The sequence below is a fragment of the Cetorhinus maximus genome, chromosome 2 (genome assembly GCF_964194155.1).
Source record: "Cetorhinus maximus chromosome 2, sCetMax3.hap1.1, whole genome shotgun sequence".
NCBI lineage: Eukaryota > Metazoa > Chordata > Chondrichthyes > Lamniformes > Cetorhinidae > Cetorhinus > Cetorhinus maximus.
In genome coordinates this window covers 213,606,843-213,634,634 of record NC_135880.1, presented here as the reverse complement: position 1 = coordinate 213,634,634, position 27,792 = coordinate 213,606,843, and positions in this window count along the sequence as shown.

Here is a 27,792-nt window from a genome sequence, read left to right as displayed (position 1 = left end):
TGTCTTAGTACATTAACATGCTTGGGGCAACTGGCATACATCCGTCTCTGGAATAGTCTACTACTGGCAAAAGGAGCTTGGCAAACAATCTCTTAGACCTGAAGCTGTATTCCTAGTCATTGGCAGCAAGGATGTCTGGAGAGCAGGAGGTAAATGTTGCTTTGCTGCTTTGGAGTGGGGCTGACGGAAGCTGTTGGAAAGAGAATTTGCCAATTCAATATCAGGACCCCGTCAGACCCTCTAGTATGTAGGGTCCTGGCACTATAGGCTCAACGTTTTGTTTCTTTTCAAGTCTCTCTGATTAGGTGCCCAATGGACTAGTGCAAAGGAAAATGAGTCAAGCGACCCGGACATCACTGCATTGGAGCTGTGCCTACTCTACACTCAGTTCTGACCTCTTCCCTGAGAAATCCTGCAACAGTGTAAAGGAGACAGAAACCTTCAAAACATTGTGGGCCTCTAAGAGGAACAAAAATAGTATGAAGAAGAGAGATGCAAGAATATATCATAGAGTCATAGAAGTCTACAGCACAGAAAAAGGCCCATCGAGTCTGCGCCGGTCAAACAAGTACCTAAGTATTCTAATCCCATTTTCCAGCAATAGAGTCATAGAGGTCTACATAGAGGTCACAGAATTACAGATAGAACTGTTTCTAAGTGAGGACCTAAGTTCCTGCCAGAGAAAATGACAAGGTCCTCCAGCAGAGAGGGAGTAGACAGGTGAGAGGCTTGCTCTACAATGTAGGGGTTCCTAGGAAATCCTTGAAGTCTAGTTGGGTTGTCATTCTTTTGTTTTTGGACTGGGCAGCTTAGTTGTTGAATGGATAGTGGAGAGATTTCTGAAATGTGTCTGACTCCGTGGGATATTCATCTCTATCCTACCCAAAATTGGAAAACTGGGGTAAACCAGGCCTGAGATCTTTCTCTAATTTCCCCAACATCATCCCACTGGGATGGCACCTCACCTCGCCATTGGATTTTTCTGATCGTCACCACACTCACTACCTATGAAAGGCAGCAGTGTGCTCTGCACTAGTGGGGGTAAGCCCCCTAAGTCACAGCAAATGTGCGGGCAAACTATTGGCCTCCTCTCCCTCCATATGGGCTTTAAACACCAATCTTTGACATGACTAAATTATACTGCACGTATAGAATTGAAATAGAATGCATATAAACTTTAGAGATTGTTGCAGATGCATGTTGTTTGACATACTTGACATACAGCAAAAACATCAAAATAAAAGTGTTAGTTAAAGATGCCTGGGACTACGTACAAACCAGTAAGTGACCTATGACACTGCATGTTCAATAACAAGTATGTAATCATGCAGCCAACAATAGAACTGAAGTTTAATGAAGACTATCACCTTGAAGTTTGCTTTGCTTTCAAACTGTTGCTAGGCAATATTGCACAGGTCATGTGTGCAAGTGTCACCCTCTTTGAATACTTCTGTATAACTCTCTCCCAATCAGTGGGGTCACAATATTAGATCTCTGGTATTGTACTCCACAGAATTTAAATTGTAAGATGTCATTTTTGAAAAGCAAATGTTTTCCGATTCCTCTAAGCCATTGCTTCAGATTAACAGCATTGTTTGCATTGGTATTTTCATAATCATGCAGTCATCGTGCCTGCAAGAGAAATCTACCACAAAATGATGGTGATTAATAGCTGCATTTTCACAAAACTTAAAATCCAGTTGTAAGTGTTCTTGCCTGCTCCATGGTATATAGTTATATCTGTGTGTATAATTGTGTATACCAACCTTTCATTCATGTATGGTCTGCAGTATTAATGCTACTGCTTATTGGCTAGTGGTATTACAGAGCTTGCTTCAATATTCTGATTTCATCTTTTTATTAAGTTAGATTGTGGAATGGAATTTGAATGGGAAGTAACCCAAATTGCATCAAGCTAATTGGTATGAGACTACTTTGAGAAAATGGCCTTGAACTATTTTAGTTTTACACTTGCCTTCAAATACTTCCTGAAAACCTTTCACTTAATGTGTATTCCATCACTTCCTCCTAAACTGTGGAAACTCTGATCTGTGTCTGTTTCCTTCCCTTTAAGAAGCATTGGATGTTCTATGTACAAGGCATTGTATGAAAGCAAGTTTTCCTTCAATACATTCTCGAGATGTGGCTGTCACTGGTTGGGCCAGCATTTATTGCACACCCATAGTTATTTCTTAAACCATTGGAGTCCTGTGGCAAAGGTACTCCCACAATGCTGTTAGGTAGGGAGTTCCACAATCCTGACTCAACGTTGGTGTGTCCATCCCTCAAGACAACAGCTCTACCTGCCTGTCTCTCCCTCTAATAGGAACCCCTGCACACTGGCAATTTATTCAGCCAAATCAATTGATTACCCTTTTGAACTCCATCAACAACAACTTAAACAACAATCTCACTTACAAAGTGGTATTTTATGTCCATTGCACAATGGAAGACTTATAGGTGTAACTTTAATCTCATATGGTGTAACTTTCAACTTTAGCAAGGCCCAATATTACCACACCCTGCCTGATCCTCTGTCATGGAAAACCAACCAGAGTGAGAACAGCCAGCTGATCTGATACCATTAGTTTTACACTCCCACCAAATTCGAACGTTACTCCACATTTGAATCAGTGGTTATTTGAAAGGTGCTTCACATAAAAGTCCAGTACACATTCACTGATTGTACCTGAGCTGGTTTCATTTAATCTGCTTCCTGTGACGGAGCATCACTGAATAACAATATTTCAGTTAACTGGTAAGGCCGTTGCCCAGTTGAGACCTCAGGCTTTGTGTGCAGCTGAGGATATTAATGCAGGGGAATAAGGAACTGCAATGTCCGGTATGAGTGGCCCTTGCCAGTCCCCATATCTAGCTTTAAACCAAATTATACAGACTTGTCCCAATAGGGTGGCCCCAATAAACCTCATTATCTTACATATAATTACACAAAATTGCATAGAGCAGCTATTCAGCCATAATTGTGTATGCTCCACACAAAATCTCCTCCCTCCCTTTATTTCACCTTTCCTATTATTTTCTTTCTCATGTGTTTGTCTAGTTTCCCCTTAAATGAATCTTCCGGGGACAGAGCTCTACATTCTAACCACTCTCTGAGTAAAGTTTCTCCTGAATTCCCTGTTGGATTTAGAGACAATCTTATATTTATAGTTTTATCATGGCAGGCCCAATTCTTCGAATGGAAAGGACAGACTCTCTGATTACCACTTTACAAAAGTTTTAGTGGAGTTGCACTGGATTCCATAACTGGGATTACCATGTCACTGTGATACAACTGTAAGCATATAGGTAATGAAAAAAATCAAAGAATAACAGGGCCGAGTTATGTAGTAATTGCTTATTACATTGTAGGGGTTACTTGATGTCAGTGCATCTACAGAAGCAAAATGTTCCAAGGGTCTGACCACCACTAATAATTGAAGCCCAATAAAATCAGCCACCCAATCCTTACCACTTAATTGGGACAAAGGTAAATCACCAAGAAAATAAAATACTTCATTCTACACAGCTGCTCCTGGGAGAAAATGGATTCAGTAAATTATGAACAGTTTAACATTCATTAATTTATGCATCACCATAATATCACCATATTCCCTCAGAATTGCTGAAATCCTTAATTACATCTACGCCCTACTTAGGGAAGGAGCTCAGAAGGCCTGTCTATGTTTTGTATGATAGGTTTTAAGTTCACTGTTAAGTACCTTGTGATGTGTTATTTGATCTTTCAGAAAGGGTGAAAGTCACAGCCTTCCCTATTAGCTCCTACTTGCTGAATGATGACTGCAAATCTCCTTTGGCTCATTTTATGCTCTGTGAATGATGCACGGTGCTATTGTGCCCCTGCTGGATGATCTGGGCAACCTTACAACACCAGGCAATTGGCAGAGAACAGCGGAACATTGGGAGGATGCCACTCACAATTTTCTGCCCTAATGGGGGGGCCTCACCTGAGTAAATATCTTCAACCCTCTGAAAACAGTCGAAGCTCCACGGTCACGGAACCTCATAATGCTATCCCCAGTAAATGTGACAACCGTGACTCTGAAAATTATAATGTTATAATAACAATCAGCATTTATACAACAGCTTTTACATAGTAAAACATCTCAACGCGCTTGCTTCAGCGAATGTCAATTTGAGAAAGTGCAACACATTCATCGCTCATAAGTTCAGCAAGGCCAACCTGAGGCCTCACTGCTTGCAAGTGAGGGTTGCAGACTTGTCACTTAGCCAAAGGGACTGAAGCTGCAATCCATGCAGGTTGGTGCTGGGACTGCAGCCTTCATGAATTTATCCTATAGTGCTCACACAAGGAGGTTCTTAGAAGTGTTTAGACAATGATTTTTATGTGAAGTGATGGACAACTTTTAAAATTTCACGCAATGTCTGTTTACTACTTTAGCATCTTTGTTTATGGACAGTGGCACCAAGTGGTAGAACACCCCTGCTCAGCTTCCGAGAGTCATCTCCCTCAGTCTGTGGCACCTGGATTGAGGTCAAGCAGATGGCTTGTTTTTAATAATGTAGTGGCAAATATCCTGGGGCTTGAAAAACCTGCAATGGAAGGAACGTGTTGATGCTGTGAAAGAGAGGGAGCTGAAAAATGGGTGTGATGCACAATTAACCCACGTTTGTTTGATGTAATGCACCAACACGGCATCCTGGTGTCTGCTAAATTCTGTGATTTCTGCTCACAGACACCACTAACCAAGCCGTACATTAGCTACACAGAGAGTGCCCCAAATCGTAGTTTGCTGCTTTCTCTAACTCTCGGAGAGGATAATGTAGAAGTGGTCGTTATGAGAGTGGACAATGTGGAAGCTGTAACCAGTGGGGAGGTGGGGGTTGTGGGGGTGGGGGGGAGGGGGGGAGGGGTGGGTGGGGGGGTGGTGGGGTGGTGATAATTTGAAACCACTGAAGATGACAGTATCCTCAGACTTAATCCTTCTCACATCCCATTTTGTCTTTATCCCACACTCTCTAATGACTTACACGTTGCAGATAGTGTAAGCATGCACATCTTACTTTTCCCCTCCCTTTACCACAACCTTAGGCTTGTGCCTTCTTCCTTTCAAGTACTCAAGAAGCACAACCTGTCCAGGTAAGGGAGGAAGAATAAGAAGATAGCGAAGATAAAGGCACACTGTCACTTGGTTTCAGTTACTGATACCGAACGCACCTTAGAGGAGAGATCAGAGATGGGATCTGATGAGACGCCGGGCATAACTGCAATGCAGCCAGGGTCAGGGGCGAGGATAGTGCAGGTGCCAGCTCACTGTAGTCTGAGGTCACACAGGAATACTACAGCGGGGGATTCAGATGAGAACTTAAATGGGCCAAACTTCAGAAGAAGGTTGACAGGTGATGAACACAGCCAAAATGCTAAGTGCATTGGCATGTGGTCAATGTCAAGGAGCATTGAGGAGTCCAGCAGCAACTTGGTAGAGGATTTGGGCAGATCTTCTTTCCAGTATCGAAGTGGTGGTCAACTACATCAGTTTCCATTGCAGCACAAGCAGCTTCCACCAAAAGTCTGATGCTGCCATGCAAGTTTAGACTGCTGCCATCATGATTATGGTTACCACTGTTCAAAGAGGCTTGCAGGAAGTCACACCTATCCAGCTATCTGCCTTCCAATGCATTGCTAGGATTGCTGAGATGCTGCCACAAGTGAATGGCAGTGGTTCTCCATGGAGCATGAACTTGCTGTCCTCTGTCAAAATGACTGCATTTTTCCTCTCAGCCTTGTCATTTTACCAAAACCCTTGTTCCACCTGTCAGCCAGCCAGCCCATCATGTTGCAGCCCAGCCTAGATGGTGGGCCTTCTAGGCCCAAAGCTGCTCAAGGTCATCCTCCCAGGTCATCTGCTGTCTCCTTCACTGAAAGTCAGCAGCTTTCCCCCAGCTATGCTGCAGCCATTGAGATAGCTCCGTGTAGGAGCACTAGGACAGGCAAAGGCACATTTGAGACAAGCACCAAGGGAATACACAAAGGTGATTAGTTTACATTTATATGCAATGGGGAATGATTTAATTTACAAATTTGTTTTAGAATGTTTATTTTGCAGTGTCTTTCATTTTGGCATTGTGGCGAGAGGGCAGTGTGATGGTCAGTGATAAGGGGAAGGTAAGGTGTGGAGCTATTGGTGAATTGAGAATTGGAGTTGCAATCACTGGTGTCAGCCTTGAATTCATTCTTCACAAATAGCTCGGGCAGAAATGGTTGCTGCCTTCATTCCTGTTCCTCCTCTTCCATGTCCTCCTCCTCCCCATGTGCTCCTGCTTCTCATAGCTGGTGGCAAAGGCTACCCATTGTGATGGCAACATTTGGCAACATGCAGCATACTATCCCACCAATCTTGAACCCTGTTTGGCCGAGGATTTCAGGGAGGTTGAGGCAGTGAAATTTTTGCTTTGAGCAGGCCAATGGTCTGCTCTATCACATTTCTTTTTTCCGGCATGGCTTTCATTATATACATGCTGGACACGTGTGCATTGCTTGTGAACTGGAGTCAAGATCCATGCAGTTAGTGGATAGCTCGTGTCATCCAGTAACCACTCTTTGGTTTGCCTTGGTAACTGGCACCACAGGCTGCCATAGAATGAACGTATCATTACATTTGCCAGTACACTGGCATTGGCCTGCATGATACGCTGGACATTGACAAGTGGAATTTCTTTTGGTTCTGGGACATGACAAAGTTGGCATGAGACAGTCATAGTGCAATGTATGTGCAGTCAATGCTATCCTGCATTATGGGGAAGCCTTTAACCTGAGCAAACCCACATGCTTGGTCCATCTGCTCACTGACAAGAGAGAATTAAAGTAAGTTAGATCTCTTTGAATAGAGAGCATCAGTGACCCCCATTATGGAACAGTGGACCACAGACTGTAAGATGTTACAGATATCTCAGGAAACAGCTTGAAAGGAGCCAGATACATAAAGGTTCATAGCCACAGCTGCCTTCACAGCCACTGGCATCGCCCTGCTCTGAGGTTGGACATCTGACTGCAACAATTGGCAGGTTTCAGTGAGAACTTCCTTGGTGAAATACAGATGACACACACATAGCTCCTTTCTGAGGTTCAGGTAGGAGAGCTGTTCTCTGTCCACTCTGGCCAAATGTGGCCTCCTGCTGAGAGCCCTTCTCCACCCGCTTTGTGCTGAATCGTAGAAGTCAGCAAAAGGTCCTTCAGCACCTGCCACACCATTCCCTGTAAACCTTTGGAACGTGAATCAGCCAGGGACAGCACCAAAAACATTTGAAATTATAGCATCAGCCTGAAGAAAACAACCAGCAACTGTAAGTAGGTGATGACCCCTTTAAATAACGCTTACAGTGAGGTTAACAGAGGGCGTCAGCTGGAGCAGTGAGCTGCAAAACAACAGTGCTGGCGTTGCCTGCTGATTGATGCATGATCTGCCTGTGCTGCATGGACGCCATTTTGCAACTCTAAGAGCACCTGTAGTGTCCACAAAATGGATACTGAGTCCAATTTCTTCACCCAAGGAGTTAGAATAGGAGACAAAGCAGTGAGTCATTTCAGAAGGGTGCAGATTTAAAGGTACATGAAGCATCAGAGAGGCTTTTATACAGCTTAAGGAGAACAAGAGAAGAAACTATAGTAGCACAGCAAAGTATCCATTAATATATTAAAAGTTGCATTTCCATTCTAAATTCTAATCTACATTAATAATTGAAAATGCCTTTGTATTTTTCAAGCATATACTTAAGGAGAAACTTTCCTCTGTGCACTAATGCATTTCATTAGACAAAGATGAGGGGAAGATGAGCAAGTTAAAAAGGATGGGTCGTTGATTTGACATCCGTTTGAATTTTGACGAGGAAATTCCATCTTTAAAACATTTCAAACAGTTGCAGTAGGCATGATCAGAGGTTTCATCAGACATTTTTCAGTGGGTGTCTCATTTTTCTTTCACTTTATCAGAGTCTGCTTGATGGCGCATGCAACCGACTGCTGGCCACATCAAACACAGAACCACTTTAGTGGAAGAGCAGTGAAGCGTTATTTAAAAATATATCTCTGTCTGAATTTTCATTGACCTTTTATGCCCTAGAACAAGTGTACTTTAGGGGGACTTGGTTAGAATTTTAACTATTGTGGAAAAAAAGCTAAACCGTGTGAACCTTTGCAATTTTTACCCAGTTACCTCTAAGATAAATCAGCATTGGCATGTCAAAGTTATTTATGTTTTAATCACAAATCATTTGTACACAAGAAGCCTACGAGTCAACACAAGAACCACTCTTCAGTGGAGTTGGAGAATATGGGGCCTAATTGTTCTCATGTAATGAGATCTAAGGTGTCTGGCACAAAGAAGTGTTGAGTCGCTTGAGGTCCGCATTCAACTGGTAATTTCCAGCGATCCTTACCAATAATGGTTTGATACAACATAATAATTATACCCTGAAAAGTATCCAAGACTGAACTCATCACCTTGGTTCGGCCTGAGTGTGAATGCAAGTCAAAGTTGGAATTCAGATGCAAGATTCCTTTAAATTGAACTATCGGGCCATTTAAACTTTTAACTAAGCTTTCTTATATTTTTGTTAGCATCGGCCATATTAGCATGAAATGTGCGCAAAGTTAGATTTCTCATAATCTTAAACCCTAAAATCATTGTGTGACTGGTATACCAATTTACTTCTGTTCAGTTTCTCTCTTGGTAGGATCCTGAAACATATCTATAATTCATACCATTGCCATGTCTCCAGCACCATTATTTGTCAGTCTGAGTGGCAGAAGTCCACAGAATGGCTTCGGTGTAGCAAATTCACGATTACCATTGATTTCATTGAGTGCATAGCTTTTGTAACTACCCTTCAGCTGTTTGCACAAGCTGTTGTGGTGCAAAAGCCCCAGCCAATTGTGCTGGGTGTACATAATGGCATAGATCACTCAACTTGCTGCAGTTTCTGCACGATTGTAAGGCCCTAGATGCACCATGACGACAGCGCAGTTTTTCAGGAAATTCAGGCCCAATGTCTCTCCAGCTCTCTGGTAGTGCAAAACCATCTGGAATCCAGGTCCACTTGCTGTGAAGCAGATTAGATTATTTTAATAAGGTTGCAATGTGTGTTAATGTTGGAATTGTGCTGCAATCAAGTACACGCTTTAAGTTGGTAATCAAGAGCAGCTGTCCCCAATTGCGGAAGTATTAGGCCTTCATTACAAAAGTGTAAAAAGGAATTCACACTGGGTGTTGAGGAAAATGGAAGAGTTTGTGTTTTTATTCTTTATTATTAAGTCTGTCTTAAGGTACAGGCTGGCTTCAGACTCACTCTTTCCTCAACATACGAATATTGGATTTAACAAGGTGTTTGTGGTTTACTGGCAAGTTGAGCTCCCCCAGTTGCTGGGAAACCGATGTCACTAAGTTGACGTTATAGAACTGGCATGAGGTGTTGAGCACATGTCTGACAATTAAGGTTGGAGACTTGCGGCTCTAGCTCCAACCTACACTCGGGTCTCATAAGGCTTCAAGCTGCAAGCAGAGCGTCTTAATTGCAGCCCTTTACACCCATTGCGATAGCATCTGTGCATTTATTAATTACAAAAGGTAGTTAAAGAGAGGAAAAAAAAGCAAAGAATTAGAATATTGCTGAAAAGGGAGACATGCTGCTGAAGCTTTTCATTTTGCACTCATCAGGACAAATGCAAGAATACCAAATTTCAAACGATCACAACAATTTATATGGCAAGAGAAAAGGGTGCCAAGTAAAGAATTGGGGTGCAGCTATACTTCAGAAATTTGTATTTCCAGGGCTTTCTCATTTTATTTCAGATTCACAGAATTTACAGGGTTTTATTTTGATCTATGTTACCCGGCTATATTTGCACCATATTTATGGTGTTAATTATGATCAGATGAACAGAGAGAGTACAAAATCCTTGTACGCTACAGTGTATTGTATTACAATGTTCCAACTTTGGGATGCAGCAGCTCGTAAAATTTTACACTACTTGCTTTAGTCGTGGTGAGGTATGATCTGACATAGGTTTCAAATAAAAAAGCAACAACTCCTTTTTTAAAAAAAAACAGTCTCAGTTTGTTTCGGGAGGTGTCTGTGCAGTGATTGCCAACTAAGCCATGAGCCTGAAAGAGGCAGTCACTGGCAAATGACATTTGCTTTTAATGACCCCTTGCCTTAATAGGGATTATTTTAAGACAGGGAATGTAGTTTACTGGAATGCAGAACAACCGAGGCTGTCTGATGTGACAACCATCCTTTGTAAGAATGTAGTTTTCAGGAGTTTGGATTCACTGGCTTCTCAAAGAGGCAAAGGGTTGGGACCCCAGCCTTCATATTATGCTGCACTGATGCAATGGACGGGGGAGATTATTGTGTGGTGGTAATGTCACTGAACTAGTAACCCAGAGGCCCAGACTAATGCACTGGGGACATGGGTTCAAATCCCACCACAACAGCTGGTGGGATTTAAATGCAATTAATAATTTGAAATTGAAAGCTAATTTCAATAATAGTGACCATGAATCAATTGTCATAAAAACCCATCTTGTTCACTGAAGTCCTTTGGGGAACAAAATCTGCCATCCTTACCTGGTCTGGCCTACATGTGACCCCAATGTGGTTGACTCTTAATTGCCACCTGAAATGGCCTCGCAAGTCACTCAATTGGAGGGCAATGGGGGATGGGCAACAAATGATGGCCTTGCCAGTAACGACCACATCTCATGAAAGAATAAAGAGAAAAAAAATAGTGCTGTCAGGATCTACCACTAACTTATAGTCACTGGTTTGCAGTTTTTAAATACAATTGCAGGCCCCAAGTATCAGTGAAAATGGCGGAGTCCCTGTAATAAAAATGGAATTTCACTTGTTCAATGTCTTTATTCAGAATACGGAGCCATGGATGGAGCAGGAGAGAGCCATCGGAAGTCTAGAATTCCAACGTTTAACATGGGAATTTGACTTCTTCAGTCCCAGTGACCTGATGGCCCTCATTAAGGTTGTTCTATAATTATCTGTGAATGTTGCCACTTTCATTAAATTGTTCATCTTTTTTTTTTTCATTTATTTCCCTTAAGTTATTACACGATGAGATACGTCACTGCATTCTGGGAAGAGTGCACAGAGAAGGTCAGGCAATTTCTCCGTGGAGAACATGGGACAGGAATCTGTCAGCGGCCAACTTCAAGCACAAAGTCAACAATATGACAGCGATATGCCTGCCTGAGCCAGTGAACCCAGAGCCAGCTTGACACTGGGTGTCAGCTCTTGTCTAAATAATCTAGGCAAGCTGCCAGCACTTGTGCCTTCTAGGGCAGCTGATGCTCTTTTTGGCCTGCGTGCCGCTGCCAGCAGCCTCAGGTAAATACAAGGGGGTGGAGAGCATGAGGAGGACAACGGAACCGGCACTAATCTCGTCCATAAGATAAAAGCAAAATGCAAAATGGAAATCTGAAACAAAAACAGAAAATGCTGGACAAACTCAGCAGGCCTAACAGTATCTGTGGAGAGAGAAAAAAAAAACAGTTAACGCTTCGAGTCCATGTGACTCTTCTTCAGAGCCCGTCGTCCATCTTGTACATCGAGAGTGCTAGGGAGCCTGGGGTAGGGGAGGGAAGGGTGGTGAGGGGATTACTGAGGGGTGCAGCATCCTTGCCAACAAAGCCTGACTGGAGTACGCCAGGTGCCTGCTCCACTCAGAGCAACCCACTTTCTCACAGGCATCCTAAAGCAGGCGTTGGACCCTCTTAGCCTATTCAAGGGTCCTAACACCAGCTTTAAGTGGCCACCCTGGATGCCTGATGAATGGCCCAACTTAATGCTGAGTCAGATATCTTCCAGGCAATGCAGTGCATGAGGGTGTCATGGAGACAGGGTCAAATTGAGACTTTCAAAAGGGAATTTGATCATTATCTGAAAAAAAAAATTGCAGGGCTTTGGGGAAAGGACAGGAGAGGACACTTGGTGAATTGATCCTTCAGAGGGCTTGCAGAGGCACAATGGGCTGAATGGCTTCCTTCTGTGATGTAACCATTGTATGATTCTATGGTTCAGGCATCCTTTTGTTGCAGGCAGGTGCATTAGTGAGGCAAACAGACAGTGAAACAAATAAACTGGGGACATGGAAGAAGATGGTGAATGATTGCCAAGTCCAGACACTGGAATGATTTTTGAAAAGCAAAGTGCAAATGAAAATCCATGGTGCGATTTATCGAACGGTGCAAAGAGATTGTCTTCAGTTTGGTTCAGAACATGGTCAGTCTTATACTGACATTTGCTCACATTCACGACGTGAAGTATGTGATGTTAAATTCTGTAACCACACTGACATGTGCACTAAAATTTCCTCTCTTGCAGAAAATGGCAGGAGGTTCACACTAGGCAATCTGATATGAATTTCCTGCTTCACAACCCAGGCCAGTCTCAAGGCCACAACTATACTGGCCTCAATATATAAGGTGCTATATTTTAACACTGAATGGTTGTCAAATTAATCTGCCCCATTTACGTCTGACCATTTTGTGTGCATCAGCTGTGAATTCACAACTGTAGTACAAGCTAACCAGAGCAGGAAAGAAAAGCCAAGATATATTTGCTCAACATTACTTTATAGGATAAGCTAGCTGATTTAGCAAAAGCATTTCTCTTTCCTCTCTGTTCCATGTCTTTCTTTGTTCTTGTATAATGCATTTTTCTTCTCATGCCTACTCTTCATAGCTCAACTTCACTCTAACCATTTCTGTGCAAAGCATTCATTTGACATATAATTAGATTAAAATGATTTTATTCCATGTTCTTTCAACGACAAATGTCTTTCATCTTCACTTCATCTTTTAAACCCAGGGAATCCATCAGATTATTAGCATCTTGGCAATTTTTTAGGACTAATTTCCTTTTTCTTTTCCATCATTCCCTAATGATGCAGTAAACGATTGGCATGTTGGAACTTTTTCATATGTGCTTCCTTCCATCAATGGCCAAACTCAAAACAATAAGCATTTCCTTAGGCCCTCAAGCCCTCCGTGTCAAAACGACAGCAATGACTGAAAATGCATCTGTCATGCCCAGGACAGGCATGTCTTATTATGAACTTTCAACCAATACTTTTAAAAATTAGACACAAACAAGCTGTTAAGATGGCTGGTGAAAACCATGTGACTTTTGCCATCTGGACTACAGACAGTATCAAGTCTCCAGCGAATACCTAATTAAATATGGATATAGGTGAGGGTACCTCACAGCCATTTGTGGAATTTACCCATCTCATTATTTAAGGATGGGCTAACACCTAAAGACTATGGAGTTTCCAGACTGCAAGTCTGCATGCTTATTACTGGACAAAAGGGGAGATGGAAACTCAAAGGCCGCTATTAACTTCCCTTTGTACCATGATGGCCTTCCCCATCCAAACTAGACTGGGTGGGCCTCAGAAGTGTTAACTCAGCAGTCATGTGATCAAAGCTGGTTTCAGCGACCACACACTTGTAACTCCAGGACCCAGGAGATCCATCAGAATCATCAGTTATCAAGTCTGAGAACCAGACTCCGAAGTTAGCTGCAAGTCATCAAGCAGCCAAAGTACTTAATCTGTTCCAAATTCAAAGTTCACCTGAGATCCAACCTCCTAGATATTTAACTGCAAGAAACCTGGCAATCTGTTGTGAACCCTTCGCTTTACAAGACCCTCACTTCAGCTTTAAATTGTGGAATTCTTTCAAGAAACCAGAAATCTGGAATTAACTAATCTGGAGAAGTGCACTAACTTCGTTTATATTCAATCTTTGCATGTGTGTGTGTCTGTGTGTGTGTGTGTGTGTGCGCGTGCATGCGTACATGTGTGATACCGAGTATGTGTTGCTGCGTTAGTTCGGGGTAAGTGTTTGCGAATAAATAACCTTCTTTATTTTTAAACTCCTGAAAGTTTGCTGCTGAATTATTTAATTGGAATACGCACTCCAAGGGTAAGAGAAGCCACACCTTCTTCCATACAAAACATACTGATTACGGGCAGTGATTGAGCAAATGCGTTCTGTCTGTGACGCATGAAGTTATAAAATATATTAAAATAACTAGTAAAAGCTGCAGAGGCAAGTAAGTGTGCGTGCATGTGTTTGTGTGTGTGAGTGTTTCCACATGCACTCTACCATCAAATATTAAGGTAAAGATCCTCCCCCGATTTCCTAGTGCTTTCTCAATCCCAGTCAGGTTCACCTGTGAGAATGAAGCACTTCTCCTGAATGAAGAACGATAAACACATGGGTACAAGGATTTACTGTCATGTGCTTTATGGAAACAAGTTAAACAGTAGCATTAAACAAAGTATAAGAAGAGGTCACCATTATTAGAGATTGGAGCCTGATGGATGCAAGAGCAATGAAAGATATAGGGGTGAAACTGATCCAAACCAACACACAAAACAGGTTCATAGCCTTGGAAAATCTTGTCAAGATTTCAGTTTCAAACCAAGTGAAAACAACAGTCAAACAGGGAAGCTTCTTTCCAAAAAAGCCTGAACTATTGTTCTGTGAACTTCAGTGGACTGGCAATTGGACACAGTGAAAAATCAGCTGCTGATTCACTACGGGCCCATTTATTAAAAAATCATACAGGGGATGTGGGCACCACTGGCTGGGCCAGCATTTATTGCCCGTCCCTAATTGCCCTTGAGAAGGTGGTGGTGAGCTGCTTTCTTGAACCGCTGCAGTCTCTGTAGTGTAGGTGCACCCTCAGTGCTGTTAGGGAGAGAGTTACAGGATTTTGACCCAGCGACAGTGAAGGAACGACAGGCGATATATTTCCAAGTCAGGATGGTGAGTGACTTGGAGGGGAACTTCCAGGTGGTGGTGTTCCCAATTATCTGCTACCCTTGTCCTTCTAGATGATAGCGGTCATGGGTTTGGAAGGTGCTGCCTAAGGAGCCTTTCACACAGGTAGGCCTGAATTTTACCAGGCACGCACGATCAGCGGGCCTGGGACCGGTTGGGAAACAGGCCCCCGACTGCGATTTCATGCTGGCTAACCAATTAAGGCCCGCTCAGCATGAAACGCTTCTTCCCAATGGTTGGGAAAGGCCAGGCAGGAGCAGGGGCCTGTCGGGCCCTGGGTCCAATGGCAAACCAATGGGCAGTTTAAAAACGGTACAGGCAGCTCTTTGATGGCTGCCAGGGAAGAACCATATTCAGCGGGCTGGGGACTGAAGCTATGGCCTCAACAGCAACTGGAGATGTGAGGCGGGAGGGCAGGTCAGGTGGGCACTCGGGCCCCCCTGTTTTCGGACGAGTGCCTCACAGTGCTCTTGGAGGGCATGGCTGCCAGGAGGGACACCCTCATTCCAAAGATGGGAGGCGGAGGCCACTGCACCAGGCTAAAAAAGCTTGGGAGGAGGTGGCAGTTGAAGTCAGATCCACAACTTTGTGTGGCGCACTTGGGTGCAGTGGCGCAAAAGGTTCAAAGACCTGCTGTGCTCGGCAAGGGTGAGTTGTGTTGGCATGGGTCAGTGTGGAGAATTGTTAATGGCTGGCCATCCCCCCCATGGAACTGAGGGATGTTAGAGTCTGAGTGCCAACTGTCAATGATGCTGGAGCTGGCCAAGGGGGTGAGCCCTGCCTGCTTGGCCTGAGTGCCTTGCATCTCGAGGGCCAAGAATTGGATGTGCCCTGCAAGGTGTTCCTCAGAAGCACTTTCTAATCAACATGGAGCTCACCAAGATTTGACATAGCATGGGTTCGATGCAGAGTGAAGGCCCAGATACACTGCCTTCCTAATACATTCTAACTTGGCCCGTAGAAGAATTACCACCACTTGACCACTGGGATGTTGCTTTCTCCACTTCAGCCAACCTTGAACCTCTCTTGCCTTGATATTAACAGGGATGGGTTTTCCAAGCCAGAGGGCTGAGTTCCAGTCAGGAACCTGGAAGACATTGTCTCCCCACATGTCATGGAATTTTAACTCCACAGCAGCGTAATTTTTTTTTGACAGTCTCCCCACCTGGAAGTCAACCTGATTGACAGTCTTTCCGGAAAAGGCTGAATTAGGCATGGCAAGATGAGGGAAGGGGGTCTTTGGAGGGGTGGGAGGGTTTGATCCCAGGGAAATAGTAAGCCCCAGGGGGAAGGGGAGAGAGGAGGAACTCCTCCTCCTCTTGGCCCACGTGAAATGGGGCACTTATCTTTCCCTCAGAGATGTTCTTGAGCTGCTGGGTTTCCCAAGGGCCTGAGAAACCTGACTGGCCAGAGTTAAACCGGTAGAGTTAGTGTGTTACAGTTCACTCAGGGAGTCTGAGTTGCTGTGGCAACTTGCACTCTTACAGTCTGGAGCTATGGATAGAGATGGTAGAGGCTCCAAATTTCTTTCCATCACATGGTTGACCAGGAATCTCTCCCACTCTTACTGCCTGCCAATGGTGTGTATTGGAAGGATACTGTTTGGCCGCATTATGAATGCATCTCCTTAGCCATCAACTCCTGGAATGGGATTCAAACCTGGAGCTTCAGAGGCAGGGACAGCACCTTCGGCGCTACAAGAGCCCCCAGTTAAACCTGTGAGGGAAGTTAAACATGAGGCTCCCAGCTCCATTGTAATATTGAAATGGCTGACCCAACTCCTGGGACCCTCCAATCCTGTCTCTATTAAACCCAGGAGTGAGCAAGTTGGAGGCAAGTTGGTGTTGAGTTTGAGATTTTTAAAACTTTTACACCTCATCTCCACTGTGCTGTAAATGTTATTTTTACATCTCACCTGTGCTGTAAATATTATATAATATTAAGCAAAGTGGGCATATCCATTCATGGAATCACAGCAATGTTACAGCGCAGGAGAAGACCATTCAGCCCATCGTGTCTGCACTAGCTGTCCAAATGAGCAATTCACCTAGTGCCATTCCCCCACCTTCTACCTGTAACCCTGCACATTCCTCCTTTTCAGTCAACAGTCTAATTCCCTTTTGAATGCTTCGAGTGAACCTGCTTCCCCTACACTCTCAGGCAGTGCATTCCAGATCTTAACCACTAGCTGCGTGAAAAACTGTTTTCTCAGATTGTTTTTGCTTCTTTTGCTAATTATTTCAAATCTGTGCGCTTTCGTTCTTGATCCTTTCATAAGTGGGAACAGTTTATCCCTATCTATTCTGTTTAGATCCCTCATGATATTAAATATCTCTGCCAAATCTCCTCTCAGCCTTCTTTTCTCCAAGAAAAACAATTCCAACTTCTCCAAGCTATCTTCATAACTGAAGCACCTCATCCCTGGAACCATTCTTGTAAATCTTTTCTGCACCCTCTCCAATGCTTCCACATCCTTCCTGAAGTGCGCTGCCCAGAACTGGACACAATACTCCAGCTCAGGCCGAACTAGTGTCTTATACAAGTTCAACTTAACCTCCTTGCTTTTGTACTCTATGCCCCTATTAATAAAGCCTAGAATAGTGTATGCATTATTAACCGCACTCTCAACTTGTCCTGCCACTTCAATGACTTATGTACATGTACGCCCAGGTCCCTCTGCTCCTGCACCCCCTTCAGAGTTGTATCCTTTATTTTATATTGTCTCTCAATACGCTTCCTACCAAAACGAATCATTTCACATTTCTCCACATTGAACTTCATCTGCCACTTGTCTGCCCATTCCACAAACATGTCTATGTCCTTCTGAAGTTTTATACTTTTCTCCTCACAGTTCACTATGCTTCCAAATTTTGCATCATACAAAACTTTTAAATGTACACCCTATACACCAATGTCTAGGTCACTAATACATCTCAGGCAGAACAGCATTGCCCTCATCGGCTCGCTTTGTCACCTCTTCAAAAAACTCCAGAAAGTTAGTTAAACATGATTTTCCCTTAAGGAATCCATACTGGCTTTTCTTGATGAACCCACATATTTGTGTCTGTTAATTTTGTCCTGAATTACTGTTTATAGAAGATTCCCCACCACTGAAGTTAAATTGAGTTGCCTGCAGTTGCTGAGCTTATCTTTACATCCCTTTTTGAACAAACGTGTAACATTTAAAATTCTCCAGTCCTCTGGCACCATCCCTGAGTCTAAGGAAGACTAAACGATTATGGCTAGCAATTTCCACTCTCACTTCCCTTAGTATGCTTGGATGCATCTCATGTGGTCCGGGTGCCTTATTAACTTTAAGTACTGGTGGCCTATCCAATACCTCCTCCTTATCAATTTGAAATCCTTCTAGTGTTTGAATTACCTCCTATTTCACCACAGCCCCAGTAGCATCTTCTTCCTTGGTAAAGACAGATGCAAAGGATTTCATACCTCTGTCTCCATGTGTAAATCCCTTTTTTGGTCCGTAATCCACCCTACTCCTTTTCCCACCCTTTTACTATTTATATGCCTATAGAAGAATTTGGGATTCCTTTTTTTGTTGGCTGCCAGTCTCTTTTCATACTCCCACTTTGCTCCTCTTATTTGCATTTTCACCTCTCCTCTGAATCTTCTACATTCAGCCTGGTTCACAATTGTATTTTCTATCTGACATCTGTCATAAGCACAATTTTTCTTCTTTATCTCAATTTCTATCTTTTTTGTCATCCACAGAGCTTTGGATTTGTTCGCCTCACCTTTCCCTTTCGAGGGAATATACCTTGACTGTGCCCCAGCTATCTCTTCTTTGAAGTTAGCCTATTGTTCAGCTACCATTCTTCCTGCCAACCTTTGACTCCAATTTATCAGGCCCAGATCTGTTCTTGCCCCACTGAAGTTGGCTTTAACCAAGTTAATTATTCTTACTCTGGCTTGTTCATTGTCCTTTCCCATAGCCAGCCTAAACCTTATGATACAATGTATAGTAACTAGATGTATTGTTCCCCCACTCTTGTGAATCACTCATCATGTGATGCTATTACAGGGGGTTTGACCAATAAATTTATTGCACGGGTAATCCTGTGGGTGGGGCTTCTGACAGAGAGATCGTGTCTAGCATGCAAGCACCTCTGCATGCTCCCTAAATAAAGTTTAGCCTTTTCTTCACCAAACCTGCTGCTTCACCAAGTTATTACATTTGAAGATGAGGATAAAACCGACCTCTGCTGCCCTGGTTGATGTGAGTAAAACGAAGTTGAATAATACTTTGCTAGTCATGCCGCTGTTTGGAAGAATCGATTCATACGATGCTAACATTGAAGATTGGAGTCAGTATGTCGAGTGCCTTGGGTTCTACTTCGTTGTGAACCAGATTACTGCCGAAGAGAAACGTCAAGCTATCCCGCTGAGTGCACCTGGAAGCAAAACATAAAACCCTATTCGAAACCTGACCGCCCGAACGCACCCAGTTCTAAATCGTACAGTGAGTTAGTGGAACTCGCGAAATCGCACTTTCAGCCCCAACCGTCTGTGATCATACAGCGCTTCAAGTTTAATTCATGAGCTCATGCCCCAGGAGATTGCATTGCTACCTTTGTGGTGAATCTGAAATAGTTAACCTTATACTGTAGGTTTGGGGAAGCCTTGAATGATATGCTGCAGGACAGACTTGTATGCGGAGTCGAGGACGACACCAAGCAGCACCGCTTGCAAGCCAAATCCGACATCATCACTTTCAAGCGCGCCCTGCAACTTTCTCTCACTATGGAAATTGCTGCAAAAGATGTGCAGGCTTTGCAGCATGTGGATAATGGAGCCGTACTCCATGCTGGACTGGAACCTGCCGCTCAGCGTGGCGCGAAGAAAAGAACAGCTGATTTTAAATGCCATTCTATGCCCGCTATATGAAGGCTTAGGAAGCCTAATGGTAACGCAGCAGCTGATAAGATACGCATTTGCTACAGATGTGGAGGAAATCATGGAGCAGACGTTTGTAGGTTCAAAGAGGCAGAATGCAATTATTGCCACAGGAAAGGACACCTGGTTAGGCAACCAGCAAAACAACAAACAAATCTGATTGAGCTCACTGAGACAGCAAAGGATGAGGCTGCTACAATTGATGTTTACTCTCTGTATCATGTGACTGCTGTTAAATCTGAGCCCATTACAGTGACAGAGCAAGTGAATGACAAGCATTCAAAATAGAGGTGGATACCAGTGCTTCAACTACTCTTGTTGGGGAGAACAAGTTCAAGTACCTCAGTGAAAGGATTCAGCAATTGACATTGGAGTGGACGTCTGTTAAGCTGGGACCTTACACTGGAGAATCCATTCAGGTCAAAGGCATTGCTGCTGTCCCAGTCTACTACAAACAACAGACAGCCCAGCTGCCCATGATAGTCATAAAGGGGGAGGGTCCAATCTTTTGGGTTGAGATTTGCCGCAGAAAATAAAACTTGACTGGTCGGAAATATTCCATTTGAAGTCCAATGGAATTCCAGAGCTCTTGGAGAAATATGATACTGTTTTTCAAGACGAACTGGGAAAACTGAGGGGCATGCAAGCTAAAATACATGTCGATCCCCAGGCAACGCCACGTTTCTTCAAGGCCAGAGCAGTGCCTTACTCACTAAAAGAAAAAGTGGAAGCAGAGTTGTGCAGGTTGGAAAACCTGGGAATAATTCAGCCTGTCCAGTTTTCTGAGTGGGCCGCACCCATAGTTCCAGTTGTCAAGCCAGAAGAGACTATACGTATATACGGTAACTACAAACTGACAGCAAAGCAGCAAAGTTAGATAAATAACCCAATCCTAGAATCAATTACTTCTACGCAAAGTTAGCAGGAGGCAAGTTGTAGACAAAATTAGACATGACTCATGCCTATCAACAATTGGAATTGGATACAGGTCAAGAGAACACATGACAATTAATACCCATAAAGGCCTCTACCAGTACATTCGATTACATTTTGGAGTTTCATCAGCATGCGCTATTTTTCAGCGAACTATGGAGAGTCTCCTGCAGGGACTTCCTCATGTGATTATTTACATAGATGATGTTCTCATCACTGGACTGACCGAAACTGAACATTTAGCCAACCTTGAGGAAGTGCTGAGAATATTAATGGAAGCAGGTGTGAGCTTGAAGCGAGAATAATGCACATTTTAAGAATCGGAGGTAACCTACCTGGGTCACAGAGTGGATAATATGGGGTTGCATCCTGTTAAAGACAAGGTCCAAGCCATTAAAGATGCACCATCGCCCTCTAATATGACAGAGCTTAAATCTTTCTTAGCTATGATTAATTACTATAGACTTTTTTTAACCTATTCTATCCACTGTATTGGCACAACTACATTCATTGCTGAGGAAGAGCCACTGCTGGTCATGGGGTTCACAGCAAGAAGAAGCCTTTGTAACAGTGAAGAAACTGCTTCATTCATCAGGCTTGTTGGTACATTATGATCCATCTGAAGAGCTAGTGTTGATGGGTGATGCTTCTCCTTATAGTATAGGAGCTGTTCTATCACACCAAATGGAGGATGGATCAGAAAGACCCATTGGCTACATTTCAAAAACACTTTCCCAAGCTGAGAAGGGCTACTTAAGCTGGAAAAAGAAGGATTATCGGTTATATTTGGTGTCAAGAAGTTTCACCAATACCTACACGGGCGACATTTTACAATTGTATCTGACCATAAGCCACTGACAGGTTTATGCAGCAAAGACAAAGCTATTCCGCCTATCGCGTCAGCAAGAATCCAACGCTGGGCTTTGAGGCTATCAGCTTACGAGTACATATTCGTGTACTGCCCTGGCTCGCATATAGCCAATGCAGATGCACTTAGTCATCTTCCGTTACCGGGTGGTCTTGTCAATACACCCGTTTCACAAGAGTTAGTGTTATTGCTAAATTTAATTGACTCATCACCTGTATGTGCCAAACAGATCAAGAATTGGATGAACAGAGACGATACAAATGTTTGCTGGTTTTTCTAACTTTTTAATTGTAAATATAAGAAATTTAAAGGGAGAGAAAGTGTAGTAACTAGATGTATTGTCCCTCCCTCTTGTCAATCACTCGTCATGTGATATGATTTTGGGGGCTTCAGCCAATAAGCTTATTGCGCAGGTAATCCTGTGGGCAGGGCTTCCGACCGAGAGATCGCGCCTAGCGCACATGCACCTCTAACATGTCTCCTAAATAAAATTTAGCCTTTTCTTCACCAAACCTGCTGCTCCATCAAGTTATTACACAATGGTCATGCCTCATCACTCAGGATATCTCAACCGATCGAGCGCAATAGAATACAGATAATTATAGAATCAAATAAATACCTTCCATATATATGATCATAGAACTCTCCCTATAATAATCGTTATTTTCTAAGTAATATTGTTTCTTGGTGTTCTCTGCTAATGGTAGGCAAATGCATTGGAATGGCATAAACCCAAGAGATTCCTCGAGACTCATGCGATGTTTATCTTTTGAATCAGTACGATCAGGGTTTCTTTTAGGCTTCTCAATCTCTGTTGAATTGTTGCTGCGCAAAGGCAGTGCACTTTGTCACCCAATCCGTATCTAACGTCTTTTACTCGTATGGCGCTTGCTCTTTTCATCCTGTCAAACACATCATTCTTGTAAAGCTCCCAGAGGATGCTCCTTATTGCTGCCATTTCTGATACATTGACAATGAGTAGTCTCTAAACAGCCCCACCGCTGGTGTGATAACATCATCAGTATCAGGATGATTGAGTTTTGTCTGAACAGACATTCCTAGTTTGAAAATCCACTAGAAATGAACATCAAAGCAAACCAGAATTCCTGCAGCTTGTTTGAAATGGTAAATATTGCTATCTGAGATCCAAGTGGGAGAAAACTGTTACTAAATAAAACTGTTGACAGATAAATAAAACATGCGCAAATCTGTCTAATTGGAATTCCCACGAGTTCTGCAGGTAATTTTCACACTTCAAGGTGTAGGCAATCAGACAAAGTGGGTAGTCCACCCATTCGAGAACACACCAAATGTTGGTCTCATTTGGGATGGGGATCAAGTGATTCTATAGTGGCAAGCAGATCAATACCCAGGATGCGAAGCTGAAAACTATCCATTATTTTTAAATATTTTTTTCTTTAGGATTTCAAATACCTATGATACGCAGCTGAGATTTGGAATGACAATTATCTTAGTTATTCACAGCCACACCATGTCCCACAGCACTCATCTTTGTACACCAAAGGCCCCTGACTGTTCAGCCCCTTTCATTTATTGCAGCTTTTTATAGAAAATTGCCATTTGTATAACAAGCTGTCTGTAATTTGGAATCTCATTGAAGTATTTCAGCTGTTTTTCCCTGAAGATCAAACACAACAAGAGGAATACTTGCAAGGAAAATTGACTGAGATAAGATAGCCGACTGAGACTCTATAGCGCAAACAGCGCTTTGTATGTCCAGTCATTTTCTGTATATAAATTGCAATTAAATGGCACTATCTTGCCCAATTAAAAAATGTTTTAATTTCAAATGTTGAAGTAATTCTGTTCAACGTAACCCAGTAAGATCTTTCTTGGTAATTAATCTTCATGTTTTACCATTTTCAGTTTATTACCAAAATGCTGAAGATTTTCATGACTTTTTTTTGTTTGCTCCATTTTAAAATTAATTCTACTCTTGCTTGACTCTATGATGGGTACAAATGTAATTTAGGGTGATTTGTCCTCTCTTTCTGGCCCCCTGTTCTCTCCATGTCCATATAGCTGCAATTGGGTGTTTGCCATATAGAAAATTACTAATGTGGATGCCATATATGACCACTGTTGCACAGTAGGTTCACCGTTTACTGTAATGCGATGCCAGGTTGCCCACTGAACCACATTAGATTGATGAAATAATTGGCAATGCAAAAGATACTTATTTTGGAGCAGTTTTATGGGCATTTTTATAGGCTTCTGACATGGAAATTCTTCTCCTTTGTATTCTGTACCATATAAGCTGATATGTTGTGAAGGAACCCTAGCTTTAAATTTGGCACATGCTTTCAGGAAGGCATCCATTGCTTCTTTCTGCTAAGCATTTCAAATAGTATTGCTAACTTGCTTCTTTCAATGTCCCACATCATTTACCATGGAGCTCTGGCTCATGAACAAGAGAGATAAGCATTCCTTTCTATGACTAATGTTTTACTAGGTAAAGGCAATTAAAGGTTATGGACCTAAATGGAGGTAAGGTACAGAGTAACCATATTCTTATTGAATGGCAGAGCAGGTTCAATGTGTGGAATAGCCTACTCCTTATCCTAATATTCCAATGCCCCTAATGTCTATTGACAATAGGAATGCTGAATGGGCTTCTGTATTCCATGCTGTAGCAGTAAGCAGTTATAAACCTTTGAGATAATTCCTCTCCCATGTGCACAGAACTACACGTTGAATGTTGGTGCTTGATTACTGAATGATCTTAATGCATTTTCAAAACAAAAATAATTCCCGCAAAAGGAACATAGGCCAGCATCTTCCGGTCGGCGAGCGGGGGTGGTGCCCACTCGCCGATGCATAAAATGACGCGGGATATGTCAGGCGTGCGTCCCAACGTCACCCCACATCATTTACATTTTCAGGTCGACAGACGCACATTCGAGTCGGATGCACATCCGCCGACCTGTCAATGGCCTATTAAGGCCATTAAAAAACCAATTGAACTCATTAATGGACCTGCCCATTCAAATTCAAGGTTGGCGGAGAGGCCGGGAGCCCAGGCGGGCTTGTGAAAAAACATGAAACCTCATCCACGGGTGGGATGAGATTTCATGAGTGATTTAAAAAATGCAGAATATTTTACAATAAAAGTTATGGACATGTCCCAACTCATGTGACAGTGTCACATGAGGGGGCACGGCAGGGAACTTTTTTTCTAATCTTTATTCAAAGTTTTAAATCGGAGCCGATCTCCCTGAGGCAGCACTTTGCCTCAGGGAGATCTGTGCACTCTTACGTGCGCATGCGCGAAAGAGCGCACTCCCGGCTCAGTGAATCCCTCCACAGCCCACGCAGAGGATAGAGCTTCCTGACGGACGTCACGCTGGGCAGGCCTTAATTGGCCAGCCCACGTAAAATGGCGGCACGATCCCGAATGAGGGCGCCGATTGGAAGCCCGCCCACCCGCGCCCGCTCCCACACTTCTCCCCTAACGGGGGGGGGGGCGGAATGTTGCCCATATTTATGAAGAGGAGTGTTCATAAGATGAGAGATTCAGCCATGGAGAAAGTAATTACCCTGCTTCTATGTGTGAGAACATGTAAGTGCAATAAAGAAGAACATGTTTCTGAATGTATCAACCAGAACATTACTTCCACCTCAAGTGATAACTATCTCAGGTGATTTATGACTGTCAAGACTTTTACTTGGGAGGCATACAAAGATTCACTCAACGGAAGGCCAGATCAGACAAGAGGCTCTGTCTGCCTGACTAACAGCCCAGCCAATCTTTCTCTGTCACTAAAATGAATAGGTGGAAAGCAGTGAGGCCTCCTAAGTGGACACATTGATCTCGATATCTGTCTGTCCAATCTGCCCTCCTGTCGAGGGAGGTTCTGTGCCAGGAGCACCAACTTGCGAAGATTGTTGTCATAGGCCTGCAGTAAATAACGGTGAGATTTTTATACATAGTATCGGTTTCTTCACCCCCCTTCACCTGCATAAACCTACAGTAGCAGAACAAAACGCTTAGTACTGTTGAGGCTCTCACTATAATTCGCAACAAGCTGCAAATAGCCACATTCCTAACTCTGTCTGTATTGTCGGATATATAATGATGTGTGCTTTGAAGTAAATTTACAGTAATATAAATTAATTTAACATACTTTTAAATAAAACATACAATGATAATATTCACTTGTTTAAACATACCTTTCCTTTAAAATAGATTCTCACCGTGCTGGGGAAAAAAATGGCAATTTTACTGGTTTTCTGACTTGTAAATTCCTCTCTAAAGTAATCCGTACCATCAGCTGATATATTGTGAAGAAATTCCTGCTTTAATCTTTTGGGGTGCCAATACTCCTTCCTGTAATTCACTCCAGATAAAATTGATGACTTGCTTCCTCCAATGCACCATGTCATTTAGTGTGGGGTTTTGGATCACAAATAAGACAGATAAGCATTTCTTTATTTAGGGTCAAAGTCTGCGGCCAATGAAACTTTAAAACTATGCGCCATGCACAAATATGAAAATGGCACAGTTCATGAGAGAAAATGTTGCAAATTTGGTCTAATGATAAGTAAAGGGGGATTAAAGTGCAAGTTCATATCAGACAGACTTTAGTTCTCCTGAGAAATGAGTAATCAGCAAGACTGGATTACATTTGAATCTTCTCAAAGTATGAATACAATTGCATTATCTTTCTGGCACCACAGGCTGTCTTTCAGTCACAGTTCATTTTGGGATGAGTGGCATATGTTTAGAAAAATATTTCCTTGACAACATGCCAGGATCTTATAAACATTCAGCACATCATCTGCACAAACTCATCTCAACATACACTGGTATAATAAATTTGAAGTCATGTTAGACTGTTAGACGAATAGTTCAAAGCTGACTTGGTATTGGTAACAATTAAGATATTTCCTTTACCATAAGTGAGATTAAAGGATTTAAGCATCACTCTAACTTCATGTGCAGCTAAGAATTGTATTACCTGTTATTGCCCCTTGAATGGTAAGTGTGGTCCATTCCTCATACACATTTACACCTGTCTGGTGTCCTTCCTTGGTCCTTCTACACTGAGAATGACCCAAACCCCCTAGGAAATACTCCAAAAAATCAAAATTGAGTGTCAGCTGTGACCTAGTTGTTAGCACCCTTACCACTCAGTCAGAAAATTATGGGTTCAAGTCCTCAGGACTTGAGCACAAAAATCAAGGCCAACACAAAGTGCAGTACTGAATAAGAGCTGTGCTGTTGGAGGTGATGTCTTTCAGACAGATTGTTCAACTAAGGCCTCACCGGTTCTCTCAGGGTAGAAGATCCCACGCATAATTTCTAAGAAGAGCAGGGGAGTTATCCCTGGTGTCCTGGCCAATAGGATACGATAGGTTGGACAGTCTGGGCTTGTTTCCATTGGAATTTAGAAGTGTGAGGAGTAGCTTGATTGGAGTATATAATATCCTGAATGGTCTTGACAAGGTGGACATGGAAAGGATGTTTCCTCTTGTGTGATTGCCCTTATAGGACAGAGGTGAGGAGATTTTTTTTCCTCTCAGAGGGTTGTGCAACTTTGGAACTCTCTGCCTCAGAAAGCACTGGAAGCAGGGTCATTGAATATTTTGAAGACAGAGATCGATTCTTGTTAGGCAAAGGAATCAAAGGATATTGAGGGTAGGTGGGAATGTAGAACTCAAAACACAAACAGATCAGCCATGATCTTACTGAATGGCAGAGCAGGCTTGAGGGGTTGAATGGCCTACTTCTGCTCCTATTTCATATGTTCAATATTTATTGTTATGAGGATGTGCATTAAAAAAAATAGATATATACCTTATAATTCTTCTTTTTCTGGCTGAATTTTAAAAACCAGTAAACTGTAATCCTATTAAGAAATGGAGGGTTGCCAGCCAGCCTCAATATACAACTTGCATTCCACCCAAATGGGATGAAAAGGGAAGGTACCGAAACTAAATCCCCCCCATGCCCACCCCCCCTCCCCAACCCCGCCCCCGGCCGTGGACTGTGAAAGACCCCATCTCTTGTTGGCTTTCACACTGTCCTGAAACTGTTCAAAGATTTCTGAGATGAGATATCAAAATGCAATCATTTCCTGTTCTAAAAATACAGTGACTACAGCAGTCATGGAATTAAACCAAACCCCCTGGGATATACAGCCCACAGGACTTTAAGAACTATTTACCAACCCAGGGAGAGCAGAGATCAGAATTCTGAATTTAAAGGCTGCA